The following is a 22,635-nucleotide window of genomic DNA, read 5'->3' as shown; positions in this document are numbered from 1 at the left end:
GTAGTGGTCTCCCAGAAGAAGGGGGAAGAGGCGGAAAAGCGATGCCAGGATCTGCAAGCCAGGTGGGATCATGCATGCCAAGTGGGATTCCCGGGGTCCAGATCTGCAGGCGTAGGACTGGGCAGAAGGGGAGGCAACTTGGTAGCCCACTTTGATGGGAACCTGAAGCAGTACCCCAGTTTTCGAGCAGACGTCGAATATGCGTTGCATTTGCTTCGCGACGACTTTAAAGATGAGGAGGAGAAGGTGGGGTTCATTGTGTCCCACTTGCATGGGGAAGCGAGGGCTTGGCTGCGCAATCTGTGGCGCGAAGATTGTCCTGCTCGAAGGGACTCCGATGAATTTATCAAAGCCATGGACGCTTGCTTCCAATCTACCGTGGATGTGGATATAGCACGCAAGGAGCTGCATGGTTTAAGGCAAGGCAAGGCTACAGTACGTCAGTATCATGCTAGGTTTTTTGCCTTGCTGAATGTACTGAAATGGGAGAAAGATTCCCTGGCAGTAAGAGACTTGTTTTGGGAGGGGTTGTCTGGCCCTGTAAAAGATGAATTGGCAAGGGGGGTCAGACCTCAAACCCTAGCAGAACTTGTGCAGCGGGCGCTCGCCATTGGAGTGCGCCACGAAGAACGCCCTTGGCGCAATGAGGAGGGTCGCCAGCTTCACACACCCTCTAGAGCGCCTCCTTTCCTTCCCAGGGATCTAGGACGTACGCGTCCCTCACCTCAGCTGCAGGCAGGGGAGGAACCAATGGAACTTGGTGGTGCACAGGCTCAGTCAGCTGCCGGAGCCCCAGCGTCCGGAGCAGTCAAGACGAAGCCTCCTAGAGGGAACAGGAAGTGTTACATCTGTGACAGTGCGATGCACATGGCCAAAGAGTGTCCCCAGAGGCTCCAAAAGCACACTGCAGCCTTAGCAACAGTAACTGCAGCAGCACTACCTGAAGAGCAATTTCAGGGAAACGACAATGCCTGGCTGGAAGCAGAAATGCTGGGGCACAGCCAGGCGAGTCAGTAGGACAGTCCCCAGCGCTTTTGCAGCATACAAACCCCCTGCCACCCAAGCCAGTGGTGCAGCTCACTGCAACTCTCCAGCTACCTAATGGACGCACCCTGGAAGTCCCCATTACAATTGACAGTGGGAGCAACGCAGACTTCGTGGGGGTGCACTTCGTCAAGCAGCATCGCATAGAGCTCCTACCAGCCATGCTGCCATTGAACGTCATCACAGTGGATGGCAGGAAGCTGCTGGGTGGGCAGGTGGTACAACAGACGCCACCCATGGTAATGCAGATTGGCAATCACCGAGAAGTCATCAGTTTCAACGTCACCCGCCTGTCAGACACACCTATAGTGTTAGGCATGAGTTGGCTGGATAGGCACAGCCCAACCATGGCGTGGTACCAGCGGCAGCTCACTTTCGGCTCGTCCTATTGCGCGCAGCATTGCATCCAGACCGGTCAGGAGGAGGAGGGCCAAGAGGAGGGGCAGCAGCTAAGTCTCAGCATGGCGCAAGCAGTACCCCTCAAGTACAAGGGGTTTTTGGAGGTCTTCTGCGAAAAGGAGGCTGACCAGTTGCCACCCCACCGGCCCTACGATTGCGCAATTGACCTCTTGCCAGGGACAACGCTGCCGCCTGTGAAGCTGTATTCCATGTCCGAGGATGAGCTGCAGGAGCTCAGGGAGTTCATAGATCACAACCTGCAGCGGGGATTCATCCGAGAATCGAAGGCTGTAGGGGGCAGTCCTGTGTTTTTCGTGAAGAAGAAGGACACGCCCCAAAAGAGGCTGATCGTAGACTTTAGATTCATAAACTCGAAGACAAAGCCCGCGGCCTTTCCCATGCCCAAGATTGACGACCTGCTCGCGACGGTGCGGAAAGGGAAGATCTTCACCAAGTTGGATCTCCGCGGAGCTTACAATCTCATACGCGTGCGAGAGGGTGATGAGTGGAAGACGGCCATGTTCACGCCGTTTGGCACCTACGAATACAGAGTTATGCCGTTTGGTCTCCAGAATGGCTCCCACTATTTCCAAGCTTTTATGCACCACGTGCTAGCGGGACTCCTCTACAAGAAGTGCGTATGTTTCCTCGACGAAATTCTGATCTTCTCGGAATCGCCGGAGGCTCACGAGAGCGACGTTAAGGAGGTCCTGCAGAGGCTACGGGAGCACAGGCTTTACGCCAAGCTGGAGAAGTGCCAATTCGACGTGACGGAGGTGGATTTTCTGGGCTATAGGCTGTCCGACAGGGGACTAGCCATGGACAGCGCCAAGGTCCGCGCGGTGTTGGACTGGAAAAGCCCGCGAAATCGGAAGGAGGTCCAGAGGTTCGTCGGCTTCGCCAACTTTTACCGCAAGTTCATCAGGGGTTTCACCAGGGAGACGGCAGCTATCACGGACACTCTCAGCTCCAAGAAGAAGAAGTTCACCTGGACGGACCAGGCGGAGCAGTCCTTCAGGAGACTTAAGAGTCTCTTCGCGTCCGAAGAACAGCTGCTACACGTGAATCCCGGCAGGCCCATGAGGGTTGAGACTGACGCATCTGACAGAGCGGTGGGGGCCGTCCTTTTACAGGAAGACCCGCAGGGGAACTGGAGGCCCTGCGCTTTCTACTCCCGGAAGCTCAGCAAGTCGGAACAGAACTACACCATCTGGGACAGGGAGTTGCTGGCCATCCACGCGGCTTTCAAGGCGTGGAGGCACTTCCTCATTGGAGCCAAGCACACCGTGCAGGTCCGCACGAACTACAAGAACCTAGAGTACTGGCGCACGGCGAAGCTACAGAGCCAGAGGCACATACGCTGGGCAGAGTTCTTTGCGGACTTCGATTTCAGGATTGAGTACATCCCAGGCGACAACAATGTCATAGCAGATGCGCTCTCCAGGAAACCGCAGTATCTCGAGGAAGCGGCACCTGTGGGAGCCAAGCACATTTTTGCACCGCAGGCGTGGGCGTGCGCTTCAGCCACCGTGGACCTGGAGGCGGTGCGTTGCGCGCTGCAGACGGATCCGTTCGCACAGTCCAAGATGGAAGAGGTGCGGAGAGGCACAGCGAGGGACGACGAGTTCCAGATACGCGACGGCCTGCTAACCCGTAAAGGTGCTCTCTACATTCCGGGAGACGATCTCCGCGCGAAGGTTCTGCAGCAGTTGCACGACGCACCCAGCGCTGGCCACTTCGGCAAGTAAAAGACGGCGGAATTAGTGGCCAGAGACTTTTGGTGGCCCCAGATGCGAGGGGAGGTCGCGGACTACGTCGCCAGGTGTGACACTTGCCAAAGGTCCAAGCCAGTGCACCAGAAACCAGCGGGACTGCTGGAACCATTGGAGACGCCACTGCAACCGTGGGAGAGGGTGGCGCTGGACTTTGTCACTGATCTGCCCAGTTCGCGAGGCAAGACGGCGGTGCTTGTGGTTGTAGACCTGTTCACCAAGATGGTGCATTTCATTCCTTGCGCGAAGGTGGCGACTGCGGAGCAGACCGCCAAACTGTTCATAGACCACGTGTTCAGGGTGCACGGCTTGCTGCGATCCATCCTGTCCGACCGCGGTCGCCAGTTCGTTTCCAGTTTTTGGCAGAAGCTCCTGGGTATCCTGAACGTCAAGATCAACTTAGCGTCGGCGAGACACCCGCAGACCAACGGCCAAGCGGAAAGGGTCAACGCCATCATACAGCAGTACCTGCGCTGTTACGCCAATCAGAAGCCTGCGACTTGGGTGGACTACTTGCCGATGGCCGAGTTTGCCTACAACAACACGAAGCACGCGTCCACGGGGGTGACGCCGTTCTTCGCCAACAATGGGCGGCATCCCAGAACCTTTCCGGGAGTGGAGACGACGGTGCAGGGAGCGACGCAGGGAGCGGAGCATTTGGCCGCAGAATTGCAGGAGGTCCACGAGGAGCTCCGACGGCACTTAGAGCTGGCTAAACACGCCTACAAGGTGCAGGCAGACAGGCACAGGAGGGCAGGGGAAGACATACAGGTGGGGGACTGGGTATGGTTGGCAGCCCAGGCGGCGCCTACCAAGTCGTTAGCCAAGAAGAAGCTAGGACACAGACAGCTGGGGCCATACCAAGTTGAGGCCAAGATCAACCCCGTAGCTTATCGGTTGACCCTCCCAGAAGGTTCCCGAATGCACCCGGTCTTTCATAGGTCGGTGCTTACGCCCTACAAAGCCCCACACAGGTTTCAGGAGCCAGGGACGGCACCGGACCCACGCAGGGAGTCCCCAAGGGGGGGGGGGAAGTCACCGAAGGCCGAGACACTCAACGAGGTCACAGAAATTCTGGACTCGAGATGGGGGGAGGAGGGAGTAGAATACCTCCTCGCCAGAGAGGGTACCCCGGCCAGTGCCAACAGTTGGGTGCCGGGCTATGCTCTGGAAGAACCCCTTCTTAAGGACGAGTTCCATGCACTCTTCCCACACAGGCCCATGCCAGCGGAATTTTTCGACGACTGGCTTTTTACGCCTACACTTTCAGGCAGCACCTTCCGGGGGTTCTCCTCAGCAGAGGAGACCACGCCAGAATCGAGTCCTCCAAGGGGATCGTGCTCGGGGGTGGACACGGATCGCTCTTACTGGTGGGACGACCAACCAGAGGATGAGTGGCGCAGGAGATTGCTGAGGGGGCCCTGGCAGACAGCAACGTCCAAAGAGACAGGGGGAGGACATGGACGTGTTAGGAGAGGACCTTGGTTTTGAGCACACAAGCAATGAGCTGGAAGCAGAGACGATTGACGTCGACGAACTGTATCCAAGATCTACCCCAGCGACTGAGGAGCTTCCAGAACCTGCACCCAAGCAGCGGGAGGGGGGAAGGGGGGGCTTCGAGGGGGGGATGGATGTCAGGGGTACAGGGACAGAGGCACAGGGAAGGCAGGAAATGGAGAGCGATGGAGAGGAATCCCAGGAGAGAGAGGAAGAGGATAGCAATGACGCAGGGGATTCCATGAGTCTCTCCAGCGAATCAGAGGATTCCCAGAAAGGGGCGCCTGTGGTAAGGGCAAGGGGAGCCCCGGGGGGAAAGTGTCAGGAGCGGTGGGCCAGCAGGGGACCCCAAAGCGGCAGCTGGGAATCAGGGCCAGCCTCCCCACCAGAGCGCAGCGAGGGAGGGGGAGGGTCCAGTGTGTCAGAGGGAGCAGCTCCGGCGACAGAGAAAGGGGAGGGATCAGAGCAAGCCGTTCTCCCGGAAGGGGAGGAAAGCAGTGAGGGGAGTAGCATAACTGTCAAAAGGAAGGTCAGAAGTTGGGCGCGCGCGCCAAGTTCAAATGAGGAGGCGCGCGGGAGAACAGGGAGCCCGGAGGAGGAGGGGCCAGGACCCAAAGCCCGCAGGAGGGGGCAGGAGCAGTCTGGAGACTCTGCTTCAGGAGAAAGCAGGAGGGGAGGAACCCCGACGGGCAGAAAGACCCTGCGGAAAAGGAAAGAGAGAAAGAGGTGGGGCAGCGTTAGCTTATTAAACTGGTGTAGGGGTGGGACCGATTCAGAGGGGACTTCTAATGTCTAGGAGAAAGAGACGCGGGGCTGCACGCCTCGGTTGTGGAACCAATAATGAACTGCAATAAACACCCTTGTATATAAGAAGAGGTTGGCGTTGGTCTTTTGTGAGCTGAGACCTGAGGCAGCCCTGACAGGTGCCATCTACATAAAAAGAAGATGATAAAGCTCTGATTGGGCTTATTTCAAATTGGTGTTTTTGGGGTTAGAATGCACGTTCACTCAATAATCGCAGAGTGACATGATTTTTATCAGTCCAAATCAAACATAGGTGTTTTGGTTCCATCTCAATAGAAGGAGGACAAATAAGCTTGGATTGTTCTTTCGGTAGTCATTCACCCTGACCCTAACTCTAACCCTAACCCTAACCCTAACCCTAACCCTAACCCTAACCCTAATAATAATAATAATTTATTATTTGTACCCCGCCCATCTGGCTGGGTTTCCCCAGCCACTCTGGGCGGCTTCCATAGAAACCAAAAAAACACTAAAATATCATACATTAAAAACTTCCCTGAACAGGGCTGCCTTAAGATGTCTTCTGAATGTCAGGTAGTTGTTTATCGTTTTGACATCTGATGGGAGGGCGTTCCACAGGGCGGGCGCCACTACCGAAAAGGCCCTCTGCCTGGTTCCCTGTAGCTTTGCTTCTCGCAATGAGGGAACCGCCAGAAGGCCCTCGGCGCTGGACCTCAGCGTCCGGGCAGAACGATGGGGGTGGAGACGCTCCTTCAGGTATACTGGGCCGAGGCCGTTTAGGGCTTTAAAGGTCAACACCAGCACTTTGAATTGTGCTCGGAAACGTACTGGGAGCCAATGTAGGTCTTTCAAGACCGGTGTTATGTGGTCTCGGCGGCTGCCCCCAGTCACCAGTCTAGCTGCCGCATTCTGGATTAGTTGTAGTTTCCGAGTCACCTTCAAAGGTAGCCCCACGTAGAGCGCATTGCAGTAGTCCAAGCGGGAGATAACCAGAGCATGCACCACTCTGGTGAGACAGTCCACGGGCAGGTAGGGTCTCAGCCTGCGTACCAGGTGGAGTTGGTAGACAGCTGCCCTGGATACAGAATTGACCTGCGCCTCCATGGACAGCTGTGAGTCCAAAATGACTCCCAGGCTACGCACCTGGTCCTTCAGGGGCACAGTTACCCCATTCAGGACCAGGGAGTCCTCCACACCAGCCCGCCCCCTGTCCCCCAAGAACAGTACTTCTGTCTTGTCAGGATTCAACCTCAATCCATTAGCCGCCATCCATCCTCCAACCGCCTCCAGGCACTCACACAGGACCTTCACCGCCTTCACTGGTTCTGATTTGAAAGAGAGGTAGAGCTGGGTATCATCTGCATATTGATGGACACCCAGTCCAAACCCCCTGATGATCTCTCCCAGCGGCTTCATATAGATGTTAAAAAGCATGGGGGAGAGGACGGAACCCTGAGGCACCCCACAAGTGAGGGCCCAAGGGTCTGAACACTCATCCCCCCCCACCACTTTCTGAACACGGCCCAGGAGGAAGGAGCGAAACCACTGTATAACAGTGCCCCCAGCTCCCAACCCCTCTAGACGGTCCAGAAGGATGTTATGGCCGATTGTATCAAAGGCCGCTGAGAGATCCAGCAGAACTAGGAAACAACTCTCACCTTTGTCCCTAGCTCGCCGGAGATCATCAACCAGTGCGACCAAGGCAGTTTCAGTCCCATGATGAGGCCTGAACCCCGATTGGAAGGGATTCAAATGGTCCGCATCCTCCAGGCGTGCCTGGAGTTGTTCAGCAACCACACGCTCAATCACCTTGCCCAAGAATGGAAGATTTGAGACTGGGCGATAGTTGGCCATACTGGCCGGGTCTAAAGATGGTTTTTTAAGAAGCGGTTTAATGACCGCCTCTTTCAGCAGATCTGGGAATGTTCCCTCACAGAGGGAAGCATTCACCACCCCGCAGAGCCCATCGCCCAGCCCTTCCCGGCTTGCTTTTATTAGCCAGGATGGGCAAGGATCAAGGAGACAGGTGGTTGGTTTCACGAGTCCAAGCAGCCTGTCCACATCCTCGGGGGTAACGGATTGAAATTGATTCCATGCAACTTGACCAGACAGAGCTCCAGCACTCTCCCACCCCAGCCCTGCTCCCACGGTGGTGTCTAGCTCCTTCCGAATATGAGTGATTTTATCTGCAAAAAACTTTGCAAAATCGTTGCAGGAGATCTTGGGGTCTTTACAAGGCCCCGGTGGTAAAGGTGGTTCCGTTAAATTGCGGACCACCTGAAAGAGTCTCCTGCTACTATTTTCTGCAGATGCAATAGAGGCGGTGAAGAAAGTCTTCTTCGCCGTCGCTATCGCCACTTGGTAGGCTCGACGATGAGCTCTAACCTGTGTCCGGTCAGATTCGGAGTGAGTTTTCTGCCACCGACGCTCTAGCCACCTCAGCGATTGTTTCATCGCCCTCAGCTCCGGGGAAAACCACGGGGCTGTCCGGGCTCCATGCAATCGGAGAGGGCGCTTCGGAGCCAGACAGTCGATAGCCCTGGTTAACTCCGCATTCCAGCGGGCCACCAGGGAATCAGCTGAAAGGCCATCAACATGGGATAAAGCATCCCCTACCACTCTCTGGAAACCATTTGGATCCATTAAGTGGATAACCCTAACCCTAACCCTAACCCTAACCCTAACCCTAACCCTAACCGTACCCGTAACCGTAACTGTCAGAGCTACCCTAGGTCCCAGCTCACAAAGGACCAACGCCAGTCCGTTGTTATATACAAAAGTCTTTATTGAAGTTCAGTTTGTCTTTCACATTAGCAGCGTGCAGCTCTACGTCTGAGACTCTAGACCGCCGAAGGTCCGTCTGAGTCTCCGCCCCCCATACACCAGTTTAAGACCCGAGCCTTGCTCCACCTCTTCCTTTGCTCTTTCCTCCTCTGGCTCCACCTGTCAGCTGGGGTTTCGCCCTTTCTAGACTCTTCTGACGCTGAGTCCCCTGATTCTTCCCCCAGCCTCCGGCGGGCTTTAGGACCTGGTTCCCGATCCGGGCTGCCTGCTGTCTCGCGCGCCTGTACATTTGAACTTGGTGCGCGCGCCCAGCCGGTAACCTTCCTCCTGACCGTTTCACTGCTCCTGTCACTGCTTCCCCCTTCGGGGGGGCTAGCTGGACCTGACACCTGGGACTCTTCCCCCCCACTCTGCTCTGGTGGGGAAGCTGGTCCTGATTTCCAGCTGCTGCTTTGGGAGTCCCCACTGGCCCCCTGTTTCTGGTGCGTCCCCCCTGGGACCCCCCTCGCCCTGACCATCGGCGCCTCCTTCTGGGAATCTTCTGATTCGCTGGAGAAGCTCATGGAATCTCTCGGGTCACTGTCATACTCCCCTATGCTGCCCTCAGATCCTTCCCCTTCACTCTCCATCTCCTCTCTCCCCTGTGCCTCTGTCCCTGAGCCCCTGACATCCATCCCCCCCTCGAAGCCCCCCTTCCCCCCTCCCTCTCTTCGGGTGCGGGTTTCGGGTGCTCCAGTGCTGAGGGGGTGAGTGTTGGATACAGTTCCTTCCCCCTGGCGTGCAACCGCCCAGTCGGATCCGGCCCATCCGTAATGGGCTCGTCGATGTCGATCTCCTCTGCTTCCATCTCCCTGCATTCGTGTTCGAACCCAAGGTCCTCCCCTAACACGTCCATGTCCGTCTCTCCCCCTGTTACCTCAGGTGATGCTGCGTGCCAGGGCCCCCTTATCAATTCCCTGCTCCACCCCACCTCCGGTTGAGTGTCCCACCAGTAAGAGCGATCTGTGGCAGACCCCGAGAGCGATCCCTCCGGGGAGCTTGTGTCTGGCGCCGTTTCCTCAGCGGATGAGAACCACTGGAACCTGCTGGTTGAAAGTGTGGGTGTGAAAAGCCAGTTGTCGAAATAATCTGCCGGCATAGGTCTGTGCGGGAAGAGTGCATGGAACTCGTCTTTGAGGTAGTGCTCCTCCAAGGCATAGTCCAGCACCCACCTGTTGGCGCTGGCCAGAGTGCCTTCCCTGGCGAGGAAATATTCAACTCCCTCTTCCCCCCATCTCGAGTCCAAAATCTCCGTGACCTCGTTCAGTGGCGCCGCCCTCGGTGACCCCTCCCCCGTTTGCGACTTCCTGAGTGGGTGAGGTGCGGTCCCTGGCGCCTGAAACCTGTGGGGTTCCTTGTAGGGTGTGAGGACTGACCTATGAAATACTGGGTGCATTCTGGAACCCTCCGGGAGTGTTAACCGGAAGGCTACTGGGTTGATCTGTGCCTCGATTTGGTAAGGCCCTAGCTGCTTGTGTTTGAGCTTCTTCTTAGCTAACGTTCTGGCCGGCACTGCCTGGGCTGCTAAACAGACCCAGTCCCCCACCTGGATGTCTTCCCCGACTCTCCTGTGCCTGTCTGCCTGCACTTTGTAGGCGTGTTTTGCTAGTTCCAAGGTCCTGCGGAGTTGCTCGTGGACCTCCTGCAACTCTGCTGCCAAGTGCTCTGCTCCCCGTGGTTCCCCCTCCCCCTTCGTCTCTAACCCCGGGAAGGTTCTGGGATGCCGTCCATTGTTGGCGAAGAACGGTGTCACACCTGTAGACCCGTGCTTCGTGTTGTTGTAGGCGAACTCGGCCAACGGAAGGTAGTCCACCCAGGTCGAGGGCTGTTGATTCGCGTAGCATCTCAGGTACTGCTGCATGATGGCGTTGACCCTCTCCGCTTGTCCGTTGGTCTGCGGGTGTCGTGCCGACGCTAAGTTGATCTTGACGTTCAGGATGCCCAGCAGTTTCTGCCAGAAGCTCGAGACGAATTGGCGCCCCCGGTCGGACAGGATGGACCGTGGTAAGCCGTGAACTTTGAACACGTGGTCTATGAACAGCTTGGCGGTCTGTTCTGCTGTGGCCACCTTCGCGCAGGGAATGAAGTGTGCCATCTTGGTGAACAGGTCTACGACCATGAGTACCGCTGTTTTGCCTCGCGAGCTGGGCAGATCTGTGACAAAGTCCAGGGCCACCCTCTCCCATGGTTCGAGCGGCGTCGGTAGCGGTTCCAGCAGTCCCGCCGGCTTTTTGTGCACTGGCTTGGCCCTTTGGCATGTGTCACACCTAGAGACGTAATCCGCGACTTCTCCCCTCATCTGGGGCCACCAAAAGTCCCTGGCCACCAATTCCGCCGTCTTGTCCTTGCCGAAGTGCCCAGCAGTGGGCGCTTCATGTAACTGCTGCAGGACCCTCGCTCGGAGGTCGTCTCCAGGCACGTAGAGAGCTCCTTTGCGTGTGAGCAGTCCATCGCGTATCTGGAACTCGTCGTCCTTCGCTGTGCCTCTTCTCAACTTGTCCATCTTGGATTGTGCGAAGGCATCTGTCTGCAGCGCGCGACGCACTGCGTCCAGGTCCACTGTGGCTGAAGCGCATGCCCACGCCGTTGGTGCGAAAAAATGTTTGGCCGCCACCGGTGCCGCTTCCTCGAGATACTGCGGTTTCCTTGATAGTGCATCTGCCATGACGTTGTTGTCTTCGGGGGGGGGGGGGGCTAGCTGGACCTGACACCTGGGACTCTTCCCCCCCACTCTCCTTCCCCTTCGCTCTCCATCTCCTCTCTCCCCTGTGCCTCTGTCCCTGAGCCCCTGACAGTAACCGTTACCCTAACCCTAACCCTAACCCCAACCCTAAACCTCACCCTAACCCTAACCCTAGCAAAGCGAAGTGTAATAAGCCTAAACAAAGCCAAACAGGTTGTTTTGTGTTACAGCTACATAGAAAGAAGAATCTTGGATTTCACTTATTTCAAGTCCTTTTCTTTGGTGTTTATGCACATTGACCCAGAAATCGCAAAGTGTGTGTAATGAAACCAAAATAACACAACACCGTCTTTTTGTTTTGTTTTTTTAAATAAATATTTATTAGGATTTTACAAATTATAACAAACATATCAATACACACAAACACAAACAAAAATAAAATAATAAAAAGAACAAGTATGATTTCAATACCTTATTTTCATAAAACTTCTTTCACCGACCTCCTCATACCTCCCCTTTCTGCATTCCCATTTCAAAAATTTAGTTCAGCAAATCCTCACCCTTAATTTTATCTAATTATCATCCTTACTTTCCTTTCACTTTATCTTTACAGCTGTACTCCATTTGATTTTAAAAACCATATCATTCTAAAATTCATAAATTTTACAGTATTTCTTAAGATAATTCTTAAATTTCTTCCAATCTTCTTCCGCCGTCTCTTTTCCCTGGTCTCGGATTCTGCCAGTCATTTCTGCTAGTCACATATAGAATCATAGAATCATAGAATCATAGAGTTGGAAGAGACCACAAGGGCCATCGAGTCCAACCCCCTGCCAAGCAGGAAACACCATCAGAGCACTCCTGACATATGGTTGTCAAGCCTCTGCTTAAAGACCTCCAAAGTAGGAGACTCCACCACACTCCTTGGCAGCAAATTCCACTGTCGATCAGCTCTTACTGTCAGGAAGTTCTTGTTGGGAAACTGCCAGGGAGATAACGTCCATCGTGGCCCCCAAGCCGGAGTTCGAAAGCTCCATTGGCCTCCCGTAGTCACGCAGATCCAACAGTTAGGGGCACAAAGCCTTAGAAATAGACAGGCTGCATTCCAGGCTTGTGCACCCTCTTTCAGCAGAAAGCACAGTCAAAAGCTTGCACCGCAGAAGAGCAGAAGAGCATTATTTACAGACTTTATTTGCGTTTAACAGAACAAAAGAAAACGCGACCGTTCTGTGTCAGCATCTCTGGCCGTCTGACAAAACGAAAGGAATATCAGAACAAAAACATCCTGTGATCAGGACATGCGCAGACTCTGTGACTCCCCAAAGCCTGCTCCCTTTAAGGTGGAACGGAAATATCCTAACATCCTCCCCCTTTCCGTGTAACCTGTTGTACCTGTGGTTCACCCAATTGCAACCTTTGTACATAAACCTTAAGTTGTTCTCTGTTAACAACCTTAGACAACAGATCAGCAGGAATTTCATTTCCTGGCATGTAGGACACCTGAATCAGTCCTTTCTGAATACACTCTCTTGCACGATGTAGCTTAATCTGCAAGTACTTGGTTCTCTGCTTGCAACTCTCCGAGTTCAGCAAAGCCAAACACGATCTATTGTCTTGATACACTTGTACAGGACATTTCACAGACACCCTGATGTCCTTAAACAGTTGCATCAACCATTCACAATCCATGAGTGAAAATGACAGAGCATTGAGTTCTGCTTCACAGGAACTTAGGCTCACTGTTGTCTGCTTCTTGCACAACCAGTCAAACAGGCAGTGGTTGTACATGTAGCATACTCCAGAAGTGCTTGTACCATCCGTGGTGTCACTTCCAAAACTTGCATCAGCGAAGATTTCAAGACCTCCAGTCTTCTGACTGGTGAACCTCAGCCTGTAGTGCATAGTCCCTTTCAAATAGCGGGCTATGCGCTTCAGAGCTTTCCAATCCTGAACCGTAGGATTGTTGGCATGTCTGCTAAGCAGATTACAGCTTACAGCTATGTCAGGTCTTGAACATCTGGCAATGAAATTCAGCTTGCCTAGAATGCATCTGTACAGCGTTGTGTCAGAAAACGCTTCAGCAGTACTGTCTACCTGGTAACCTGTCACCATCGGTGTGTCTGCTGGGTTTGCATCAACCAAATTCAACCTGGTTAATACATCAGCAATTTTCTGTGTTTGGTGTACCAGAAAATTACCTGCTTGGTCCCTCTCCACCTGCAGAGAAAGATAGTTGGATACCTCACCAAGATCCTTCATGTCAAAGTGCTCCTTCAGCTGAGCTAGGGTGCTTTGATAAAAAGCCTGATTCTTCCAAAACATCAGAAGATCATCAACAAAACATAAACAATACAGTTTGTTTTGTCCCTCCTCCTTGACAAACACACATGGATCAGCTTTGCCCTGGTGAAAACCTAGAGAAAGCAATGTTTCAGTGAGTTTTGTGTTCCAACACCTGGCACTCTGCTTGAGACCATATAAGGATTTCCGCAGTTTACAGACCATTCCCTTCTGTATCTGCATCCCATCAGGTGGAAGCATAAACAGCTCCTCCCCCAAAACCCCGTACAAAAAAACTGTATTAATGTCATGATGGGTAACATGCAGTTTCTCCTCCGCAGCGACCTTGAGCATCAGCCGAATGCTCTCATATTTGACTGTGGGAGAGTAGGTCTCGTGGTAATCCTGTCCTGGTACCTGTGAAAAACCTCTGGCAACCAATCTGGCTTTGTGTCTGACTACCTTGCCATTCTGGTCTGTCTTGGCCTTGAAGACCCATTTGCTGCCAACCAGTCTCATTCCTGGGACTACCGGTACCAATTCCCAAGTTTGGTTCCTGTTCAAGGAATCAACTTCAGCCTTCATGGCATTAAGCCAAGGCTCAGCATCTTTAGAGGTTAACTCCTGAACCTCTTTGAAGCTTGAAGGTTCCCATACCTTCTCTGAGCTACTAAGAACAGCAGTTGCTGTCTTAGCAAACTCATCAGCATACCTCTTTGGAGGTCTGCCCTTGGTCGCCCTTTCAGACCTACGTACTAGACGCAAGTCTTCTGGACTCATCTCCTCTTTCTTAGGAGAAAAGTGACCAATGGTGAACAGTGGTTCTTCCAGTTCATTGTCAGACGCATCAGATGGTCTGACTGAGGCCTTTGCGCTCTCGTAGTCTGCTGTGTCATCACTGTCACTGACACCAGCAGCAGCGCCGCCCACTGAACTGGAATCCGAACTCTGATCATCATCATCATCGTCGTCATCATCATCCTCATCCTCATCCTCATCGTCTTCAGCAGCTTCCTCAGCTTTAGCTGCTTGCTTGACATCACCTTCATCCTCCTCTGGGTAACTCTGGAAAATTCCCACATTTTCCCCCCACTTAGGATTGTACTCAACACTCCTTGTGAACTTTATGGACTTAGAGTCAGTCATCCATACCCTGTATGCACCTTTTTCGTACCCCATGAACAAACCATGTGCCCCACGCTTCCCAAGCTTGTTGGTTTGTTGTGTGCGTACCCACATGTCCGAACCAAAGATTCTCATGTGTTTGGTGTTGGGTTTCTTGCCAAACATCTTCTCATAGGGGGTACAACCAATGGGTGATGACAATCTGCGATTAAACGCGTAAACAAAATTCCCCAGAGCCTCCCCCCAAAACTTATCAGGGAGATTGGCATCATGCAACAAGGTTTTTATTCCTTGCAGCAATGTTTGATTTGCTCTCTCCGCAAGACCATTCATCCATGGCGATCTGGGCGTTGACATGTCATGCTGGATTCCCTTCTCAGTCAGGAAAGCTTCAAACTGCTGAGAAGTAAACTCCCCGCCCCGATCAGTAAACAAGCAAGAAATACGTTTACCGTGCACATTCTCCAACCAAGCACAGAATTCCTTAAACTTCGGAAACGCTTGTGATTTCTGTTCGAGCAAATACACATGAATGTACCTGGTAAAAGAATCAATCAGAATCATGAAGTACCTTGCTCCTCCTATAGAGGGCGCAAGTGGCCCAACCAGGTCTGCATGCACTAGCTGGTAGGGTTTAGAAGCCTGCCTGCTAGACTCCTTGCCTTTTGGAGCAACCTTCACCTTGTTCTCTGCACAAGATACACATTTCATGTGAAATTTACAGGGTTTGATGTTCAAACCTTCAACCACCTCTGGCATCTTGGCCAGTGCCTTCCAAGAGAGGTGACCAAACCGTCGATGCGCATCATGAATGCAACCTGCATGAAGAACTTTGTTAGTTTGTGCAACACAACAAGAATCAGCATTAGATACAACAACAGTGTCATCATAAGTTATATGGAACAAACCATCCATAAACTTTGCATGCAAATAGTCCTCTTTGCCTTTACTGATGACACAGACGCTCCTCTTGAAGGAAATCTGAAAACCACGTCCAGTAAGCTGTGGGACGCTCAACAAGTTGCTCGCCGCTCCTGGAACATAAAGTACATTACTGATGGTAGTGTGCAGACTTGCAAGTTTCACAGTCCCTTCTCCTGCAATTTGCAACGTCCTTCCATCAGCCAGGTGGATCTCACCTTCCTGAGGCTTGAAGGAGATAAAGAGATGCCGATCCTTCGAGACGTGGCGATTCGCACCTGAATCAACAATAAATCTGCCTTTGGCTGTTGGAGCAGTCTTTACAGCAAGCAAACCCTTGTTTTCCTGCGGCGTGGGCTTTTGCAGCTTGCCCCCCTGCTTCTGGTCAGCAGACGTGCCTTTAGCCTTTGGTGAAGCTGTGCCAGCAAACAATGCTTTGTTTTTCCCTTGCGCGGGCTCTTCACCCTCCCTCTGCTCTTGGCCATCTGCAGGTGTCTGCCTGTGGCTCTGTTTACCTTTGCCTTTCCGGCCTCTGCAAAGGCGATGGCCTTGGTTCCCATGAGAAACAGAGCTCTCAGCTGCCGACTCCTTGGCTCCCCCTGGAGGCTGGAATGCTGCCTGGGATGACGTGACGGTCAGCTCCCCCTGCAGCTTGCAACCGGTGCCCTCAGCATCCCTACATTCATTCGCATTCTGGGAAACAGCTAGGACCTCCGATGCAGTCAAACTCTGGGCTGGGATTATTGGCTTGTGAGCTTTTTTCAAAGCAGACCACATTCCACGTGCAGTGGTGTTGCCAGCCAGCGTCTTAATTTCCTCAAGAGATACGGATAGGACAATTACGTCTATCGCTTTCGAATTATGCGATTTCCATTTCTCTGTCAGAGGAACTGGGGGGGGGGGCTTCAGAAACAACATGCCACACCCCAAACTGACGCAGCAAACTCTCACACCATTTTGCCCAGGGTTCATAATTCTGCCCATCCAACTTAGGGCATTCAGCATCTCCAGAAGCTTGGAAAAACTCCATTCCAGCTTTTGGCATTAGCCGTGAGTCTTATTTTAACTCGAGAGACTCCTTATCTTGGCAGCCATTAATCACGAAGCCTTTTTGGCTCAGCTCCCAGGCCAATTAAGCCTTGCCGGAGATCAAAGGCTCTTTGCCGAGGTAAAACAGAAAAAGCGTCCGTCCCTTTCGCTTTTTCCCCCTTCATACCTCTCAAACGCAGTCTGTTGCAGCTTTACTCTCCTGTAGGTGCCGTGAATCTGGGCCCATAACCTTGTTGTTGGGAAACTGCCAGGGAGATAACGTCCATCGTGGCCCCCAAGCCGGAGTTCGAAAGCTCCATTGGCCTCCCGTAGTCACGCAGATCCAACAGTTAGGGGCACAAAGCCTTAGAAATAGACAGGCTGCATTCCAGGCTTGTGCACCCTCTTTCAGCAGAAAGCACAGTCAAAAGCTTGCACCGCAGAAGAGCAGAAGAGCATTATTTACAGACTTTATTTGCGTTTAACAGAACAAAAGAAAACGCGACCGTTCTGTGTCAGCATCTCTGGCCGTCTGACAAAACGAAAGGAATATCAGAACAAAAACATCCTGTGATCAGGACATGCGCAGACTCTGTGACTCCCCAAAGCCTGCTCCCTTTAAGGTGGAACGGAAATATCCTAACAGTTCTTCCTAATGTTTAGGTGGCATCTTCTTTCTTGTAGTTTGGATCCATTGCTCCGTGTCCGCTTCTCTGGAGCAGCAGAAAACAACCTTTCTCCCTCCTCTATGTGACATCCTTTTCTATATTTGAACATGGCTATCATATCACCCCTTAACCTCCTCTTCTCCAGGCTAAACATGCCCAGCTCCCTTAGCCGTTCCTCATAAGGCATTGTTTCCAGGCCTTTGACCATTTTGGTTGCCCTCCTCTGGACACGTTCCAGTTTGTCAGTGTCCTTCTTGAATTGTGGTGCCCAGAACTGGACACAGTACTCCAGGTGTGGTCTGACCAGAGCAGAATACAGTGGCACTATTACTTCCCTTGATCTAGATGCTATACTCCTATTGATGCATCCCAGAATTACATTGGCTTTTTTAGCTGCCGCGTCACACTGTTGGCTCATGTCAAGTTTGTGGTCAACCAAGACTCCTAGATCCTTTTCACATGTACTGCTCTCAAGCCAGGTGTCACCCATCTTGTATTTGTGCCTCTCATTTTTTTTGCCCAAGTGCAATACTTTACATTTCTCCCTGTTAAAATTCATCTTGTTTGTTTTTGCCCAGTTCTCTAATTTGTCAAGGTCGTTTTGAAGTGTGATCCTGTCCTCTGGGGTGTTAGCCACCCCACCCAGTTTGGTGTCATCAGCAAATTTGATCAGGATGCCCTTGAGTCCATCATCCAAGTCGTTGGGTAGATCCTGTGTCTTCCATTACTTTGTTATGAGTATTCTTGCCGCTGTTGTAGCATACATAAAAAATGTTCTGTCTTTCTTTTGCACCGATTGGCCGACAATGCCCAAGAGAAAGGCCTCTGGTTTCTTAGGAAAGGTATATTTAAATACCCTTTTCATTTCATTATAAATCATTTCCCAGAAAGCCTTAATCCTTGGGCACGTCCACCAAAGGTGAAAAAAAAGTACCTTCAATTTCTTTACATTTCCAACATTTATTGTCAGACAAGTGGCAAATTTTTGCAAGCTTGACCGGGGTCATGTACCACCTATAGATCATTTTCATAATATTTTCCTTTAAGGCATTACATGCCATAAATTTCATACCGGTGTTCCACAACTGTTCCCAGTCAGCAAACATAATGTTATGACCAATATCTTGTGCCCACTTTATCATAACTGATTTCATTGTTTCATCTTGTGTATTCCATTTCAACAGCAAGTTATACATTCTTGACAAATTCTTAGTATTGGGTTCTATCAGTTCTGTTTCTAATTTTGATTTTTCCACCTGAAAGCCAATTTTCCTGTCCAACTTGAAAACCTCCATTATTTGATAATAATGGAGCCAATCTTGCACTTTGTCCTTTAACTTTTCAAAACTCTGCAATTTCATTTTATCCCCCTCCTGTTCCAAAATTTCCCAATATTTCAGCCATTTGGCCTCCATATTGAGTTTTCTCACAGCTTTAGCTTCCATTGGCGACAACCACCTTGGGGTTTTATTTTCCAACAAGTCTTTATATCTAATGCAGACATTATATAGTGCTTTCCTGAGAATATGATTTTTAAAAGCTTTATGGGCCTTAACCTTATCATACCATAAATATGCATGCCACCCAAAAACATTGTTGAAGCCTTCTAAATCCAAAATGTCTGTGTTCTCAAGAAGCAGCCAGTCTTTCAACCAGCAGAAAGCTGCTGATTCATAGTAAAGTTTAAAGTCTGGCAGGGCAAATCCCCCTCTTTCTTTGGTGTCAGTTAAAATCTTAAATTTTATTCTGGGTTTCTTGCCCTGCCACACAAATTTCGAAATATCTTTCTGCCACTTCTTGAAGCAATCCATCTTGTCCACAATTTGCAATGTTTGAAACAAAAACAGCATTCTAGGCAATACATTCATTTTGTTTTTTTAAAAAATAATATTTTATTGCTTTTTTCCAGATATAAATGTAAAGTCAAATACATGATAGAATCCACAAAAAAGAAAAGAAAGAAGAAAAAAGAAAGAAAAACAATAGAACAGAAAAATTCATTTTTCCAAAACATCTTTTCATAACCATCTGGACTTCCCCACGTCTCCCTCTCCCTGCATTCTTTACAATAAAGATATCAGCAAATTGTTACCTTGTTTCATGCGTTTTTTGTACTTTCAAATAGTTATACTTTAAGTTTAAAATACTTGTTGTCAAATTGCCTTTATCCTAAAATAGACATAAAGATTAGTTTAAACTTTAGTTCCTTCCTAATTTATAACTTAATTTCCCAGATCATCAAATTTTAATTGCTGAAGCTAGACTTTCCCAGCCACGCAAACCCGTAACATTCATATAGCTTATGTTGTTTTTGTAGGTAGTCTTTAAATTTTTTCCAGTCCTCCTCCATTTTTTCTTCACCCAAGTCTCGGATTCTGCCAGTCATTTCAGCCAGTTCCATATAGTCCATCAATTGCATCTGCCACTCTTCCAGCGTGGGTAGATCTTGTGTCTTCCAATGTTTAGCGATAAGAATTCTTGCTGCTGTAGTTGCGTACATGAAAAAAGTTCTATCCTTCTTTAACACTTTCTGGCCGACAATGCCCAGAAGGAAGGCCTCTGGTTTCTTGGGGAAGGTATACTTAAATACCTTTTTTAACTCATTGTAGATCATTTCCCAGAAGGCCTTCACTTTCGGGCAAGTCCACCAGAGGTGAAAGAATGTCCCTTCAGCCTCCTTGCATTTCCAACATTTATTATCAGACAAATGATATATCTTAGCAAGCTTGACTGGGGTCATGTACCACCTGTATATCATTTTCATAATGTTTTCTTTCAAGGCATTACATGCCGTAAATTTCATACCGGTGGTCCATAACCTTTCCCAGTCTTCAAACATGATGTTGTACCCAATGTCTTGAGCCCATTTTATCATGGCTGATTTGACTATCTCATCCTGAGTGTTCCATTTAAGCAGCAAGTTATACATTCTTGATAGAATTTTAGTCTTTGGTTCCAATAGTTCTGTTTCTAACTTTGATTTCTCCACCTGGAAACCTGTTTTTTTATCCATTTTAAAGACCTCTTGAATTTGAGCATAGTGCAACCAGTCTTGCACCTTGTTTTTTAATTTGTCAAAGCTCTGCAATCTCCAATTATCTCTGGTTTTTTCTATTATCTCCCAGTATTTTGGCCAACCAACCTCCATATTGAGTCTTTTTCGGGCCTTAGCCTCCATTGGTGATAGCCACCTCGGGGTCTTGTTTTCTAACAAGTCCTTATATTTAGTCCAGACTATAAATAAAGCTTTTCTGACAATATGGTTTTTGAACATTTTGCGAATTTTTACCTTGTTGTACCACAAGTATGCATGCCATCCAAAAGCATTATTAAACCCTTCCAGATAGGACATCAGTGTTTTCTAATAAGAACCAATCTTTCATCCAGCAGAAAGATGCAGCTTCGTAATATAACCTTAAGTCCGGCAGGGCAAACCCCCCTCTTTCTTTTGCATCAGTTAATATTTTAAACTTTATCCTGGGCCTTTTGCCCTGCCAGACAAACTTCGAAATATCTTTCTGCCACTTTCCAAAACATTCCACTCTGTCCACGATCTGTAGGGTTTGAAACAAAAACAACATCTTTGGCAATACATTCATCTTAACAGCAGCAATTCGTCCCAACAAGGAAAGTTTAAGTCTTGACCAGATTTCAAAATCCTTTTTGATTTCTGACCAACATTTTTCATAATTATCTTTGAATAAATTCAAGTTTTTAGCAGACAAATTAATCCCTAGGTATTTCACTTTTTAAACCACATTTAACTCTGTCTCCTTCTGAAACCCATCTATTTCTGAAGGTGTCAAATTTTCCCCCAAAACCTTGGTTTTTTGCTTATTCAACTTAAATCCTGCCACCCGACCAAACTCATAAATCAGTTCTAGAGCTCTTTTTGTACTAGGTTCTGGCTCCTGTAGTGTTAACACCAAATCATCTGCAAAAGCTTTCAGTTTATATTGTTTCACTCCGACCTGTATTCCATGCACCAACCGGTCCTTCCTAAGCAAATTCAAAAGCACCTCCAGGACTGAAATAAATAACCGAGGGGAGAGAGGGCACCCCTGTCGTGTCCCTTTTTCAATTTTGAACTCCTCCGTCACCACATTGTTCACTATCAATTTGGCCTTTTGCTCTGAATAAATTGCTTCTATACTGTTTTGAAACGCCTGTCCCACTCCCATCCCTTCCAAGTTTTTCTTCATGAACTTCCAAGAAATGTTGTCGAAGGCTTTCTCTGCATCTATGAAGATTAAAACTGCTTTCGTGTTGATATTGGTCTGCAATAATTCCAAAATGTCAATAATATTCCTAGTGTTATCAGACAAATGTCTACCAGGGAGGAAGCCAGCCTGGTCCTTATGAATTACTTCATTTAACACTTTTTTAAGTCTATTTGCCAAAATATCAGCAAAAAATTTATAATCCACATTAAGGAGTGAGATGGGACGGTAATTCTTAAGTTGGGTCTTTTCAGATTCCAATTTAGGTATCAATGTGATGAATGCTTCTTTCCACGATTCTGGTGCCCTTTTCCCCTCCATGATCTGATTACATACCTCCATTAATGGTTGAATCAAGAAGTCTTTTAATGTCTTATAATACTTGGAGGTAAGTCCGTCTGGGCCTGGAGATTTCCCTAATTGCATATTCTGAATGGCACTCTCGATTTCCTGTTGTGTTATTCTATAATTCAGGGTTGTTCTCTTCTCTTGAGATAATTTTTGTAATCCATTATTTTTTAGAAATTGGTCTATCTCAGTCTCTTCCTGTGGCCCTTGCGTGAACAGTTTTTTGAAATATCTCTGGAAACACTTTCTAATTTCTTCTGGTTTCTGAATATTTCTCCCTTCAACCTCCAGATTGGTGACAAAGTTCAATTTTTGTCTCTTTTTCAGCTGCCATGCTAGCAGCTTTCCACATTTATTCGCCGATTCAAAAGATCTTTGTTTCATTTGTTTGATTTTCCATTCCACTTCTTGGTTTATCAATTTCGCATATTGTGCTTGGTGGAATTTAATCTCTCTTAAAATTTCTTTTGATTTTGGTTTTAGTCTCAACTTTTTCTCTCCGTCTCTTATCTTCTCTAATATCTTATCCTTTTTTCCACTCCAGAGTTTTTTCTTAATCGTATTCTGTTGTATCAGAAACCCTCTCATCACAGCTTTGCTTGCGTCCCAGATTGTTCTCTTTTCAACCGAAGTGTTTAAATTTATTTCAAAATAATCTTTCAAGGTTTTTTGGGCCTTCTTCATGATCTCCTGATCTCTTAACAGAGTGTCATTCATTTTCCATCTGAAGGAACCGGCTGGAGTAAGTCTCAATTCCATTTTCAAGGCGTTATGGTCGGAGCAGGTTTTTGGGCAGATTTCCACTTTTTTAGTCTTAGGTGCCAGCCCTCTAGTTGTCCATATTTGGTCGATTCTTGACCATGATAGGTGGGCCTCAGAGAAGAATGTTCCTTCTTTCCCTAGGGGGTTCTTTGTCCTCCAAATGTCAATCAAGTCCATACTGTCAGTTAGTTCAAAAAAAGTTTTAGGTAGTCTGCCATCTTTAGTCAAATTTTGGTTTTGTGACTTGTCCATATAAGTAGAGACCACTCCATTCATGTCTCCCATCATGATGTTGTTAT

The sequence above is a fragment of the Podarcis bocagei genome (genome assembly GCF_964188305.1).
Source record: "Podarcis bocagei genome assembly, chromosome: W".
NCBI lineage: Eukaryota > Metazoa > Chordata > Lepidosauria > Squamata > Lacertidae > Podarcis > Podarcis bocagei.
Note: the sequence above shows the minus strand (reverse complement) of the source record.